Genomic DNA, 3,218 nt, shown 5'->3' on the forward strand with positions numbered 1-3,218 from the left:
GCCTACCCACACAAGTGAGGTATCATTTTTATCGGGAGACTTTGGGGAACGCTGGGTGGAAGGAAATTTGTGGCTCCTCTCAGATTCCCGAACTTTCTGCCACAGAAATGTGAGGAACATGTGGTTTTTTAGCCAAATTTTGAGATTTGCAAAGGATTCTGGGTAACAGAACCTGGTCCGAGCCCCGCAAGTCACCCCTCCTTAGATTCCCCTACGTCTCTAGTTTTCAGAAATGCACAGGTTTGGTAGGTTTCCCTAGGTGCCGGCTGAGCTAGAGGTCAAAATCTACAGGTAGGCACTTCGCAAAAAACACCTCTGTTTTCTTCCAAAAATGTGGATGTGTCCACGTTGCGCTTTGGGGCGTTTCCTGTCGCGAGCGCTAGGCCTACCCACACAAGTGAGGTATCATTTTTATCGGGAGACTTGGGGGAACGCTGGGTGGAATGAAATTTGTGGCTCCTCTCAGATTCCAGAACTTTCTGCCACAGAAATTTGAGGAACATGTGTTTTTTTAGCCAAATTTTTAGGTTTGCAAAGGATTCTGGGTAACAGAACCTGGTCCGAGCTCCGCAAGTCACCCCTCCTTGGATTCCCCTAGGTCTCTAGTTCTCAGAAATGCACAGGTTAAGTAGGTTTCCCTAGGTGCCGGCTGAGCTAGAGGCCAAAATCTACAGGTAGGCACTTCGCAAAAAACACCTCTGTTTTCTTCCAAAAATTTGGATGTGTCCACGTTGCGCTTTGGGGCGTTTCCTGTCGCGAGCGCTAGGCCTACCAACACAAGTGAGGTATCATTTTTATCGGGAGACTTGGGGGAACAATGGGTGGAAGGAAATTTGTGGCTCCTCTCAGATTCCAGAACTTTCTGCCACAGAAATGTGAGGAACATGTGGTTTTTTAGCCAAATTTTTAGGTTTGCAAAGGATTCTGGGTAACAGAACCTGGTCCGAGCTCCGCAAGTCACCCCTCCTTGGATTCCCCTAGGTCTCTAGTTCTCAGAAATGCACAGGTTTGGTAGGTTTCCCTAGGTGCCGGCTGAGCTAGAGTCCAAAATCTACAGGTAGGCACTTCGCAAAAAACACCTCTGTTTTCTTCCAAAAATTTGTATGTGTCCACGTTGCGCTTTGGGGCGTTTCCTGTCGCGGGCGCTAGGCCTACCCACACAAGTGAGGTATCATTTTTATCGGGAGACTTGGGGGAACAATGGGTGGAAGGAAATTTGTGGCTCCTCTCAGATTCCAGAACTTTCTGCCACAGAAATGTGAGGAACATGTGTTTTTTTAGCCAAATTTTAAGGTTTGAAAAGGATTCTGGGTAACAGAACCTGGTCCGAGCCCCGCAAGTCACCCCTCCTTGGATTCCCCTAGGTCTCTAGTTCTCAGAAATGCACAGGTTAAGTAGGTTTCCCTAGGTGCCGGCTGAGCTAGAGGCCAAAATCTACAGGTAGGCACTTCGCAAAAAACACCTCTGTTTTCTTCCAAAAATTTGGATGTGTCCACGTTGCGCTTTGGGGCGTTTCCTGTCGCGAGCGCTAGGCCTACCAACACAAGTGAGGTATCATTTTTATCGGGAGACTTTGGGGAACGCTGGGTGGAAGGAAATTTGTGGCTCCTCTCAGATTCCCAAACTTTCTGCCACAGAAATTTGAGGAACATGTGGTTTATTAGCCAAATTTTGAGGTTTGCAAAGGATTCTGGGTAACAGAACCTGGTCCGAGCCCCGCAAGTCACCCCTCCTTGGATTCCCCTAGGTCTCTAGTTCTCAGAAATGCACAGGTTTGGTAGGTTTCCCTAGGTGCCGGCTGAGCTAGAGTCCAAAATCTACAGGTAGGCACTTCGCAAAAAACACCTCTGTTTTCTTCCAAAAATTTGTATGTGTCCACGTTGCGCTTTGGGGCGTTTCCTGTCGCGAGCGCTAGGCCTACCCACACAAGTGAGGTATCATTTTTATCGGGAGACTTTGGGGAACGCTGGGTGGAAGGAAATTTGTGGCTCCTCTCAGATTCCCGAACTTTCTGCCACAGAAATGTGAGGAACATGTGGTTTTTTAGCCAAATTTTTAGGTTTGCAAAGGATTCTGGGTAACAGAACCTGGTCCGAGCTCCGCAAGTCACCCCTCCTTGGATTCCCCTAGGTCTCTAGTTCTCAGAAATGCACAGGTTTGGTAGGTTTCCCTAGGTGCCGGCTGAGCTAGAGTCCAAAATCTACAGGTAGGCACTTCGCAAAAAACACCTCTGTTTTCTTCCAAAAATTTGTATGTGTCCACGTTGCGCTTTGGGGCGTTTCCTGTCGCGGGCGCTAGGCCTACCCACACAAGTGAGGTATCATTTTTATCGGGAGACTTGGGGGAACAATGGGTGGAAGGAAATTTGTGGCTCCTCTCAGATTCCAGAACTTTCTGCCACAGAAATGTGAGGAACATGTGTTTTTTTAGCCAAATTTTAAGGTTTGAAAAGGATTCTGGGTAACAGAACCTGGTCCGAGCCCCGCAAGTCACCCCTCCTTGGATTCCCCTAGGTCTCTAGTTCTCAGAAATGCACAGGTTAAGTAGGTTTCCCTAGGTGCCGGCTGAGCTAGAGGCCAAAATCTACAGGTAGGCACTTCGCAAAAAACACCTCTGTTTTCTTCCAAAAATTTGGATGTGTCCACGTTGCGCTTTGGGGCGTTTCCTGTCGCGAGCGCTAGGCCTACCAACACAAGTGAGGTATCATTTTTATCGGGAGACTTTGGGGAACGCTGGGTGGAAGGAAATTTGTGGCTCCTCTCAGATTCCCAAACTTTCTGCCACAGAAATTTGAGGAACATGTGGTTTATTAGCCAAATTTTGAGGTTTGCAAAGGATTCTGGGTAACAGAACCTGGTCCGAGCCCCGCAAGTCACCCCTCCTTGGATTCCCCTAGGTCTCTACTTTTCAGAACTGCACTGGTTTGGTAGGTTTCCCTATGTGCCGGCTGAGCTAGAGGCCAAAATCTACAGGTAGGCACTTCGGAAAAAACACCTCTGTTTTCTTCCAAAAATTTGGATGTGTCCACGTTGCGCTTTGGGGCGTTTCCTGTCGCGGGCCCTAGGCCTACCCACACAAGTGAGGTATCATTTTTATCGGGAGACTTGGGGGAACGCTGGGTGGAAGGAAATTTGTGGCTCCTCTCAGATTCCAGAACTTTCTGCCACAGAAATGTGAGGAACATGTGTTTTTTTAGCCAAATTTTAAGGTTTGAAAAG

The sequence above is a fragment of the Pleurodeles waltl genome, chromosome 1_2 (genome assembly GCF_031143425.1).
Source record: "Pleurodeles waltl isolate 20211129_DDA chromosome 1_2, aPleWal1.hap1.20221129, whole genome shotgun sequence".
Taxonomy (NCBI): Eukaryota; Metazoa; Chordata; class Amphibia; order Caudata; family Salamandridae; genus Pleurodeles; species Pleurodeles waltl.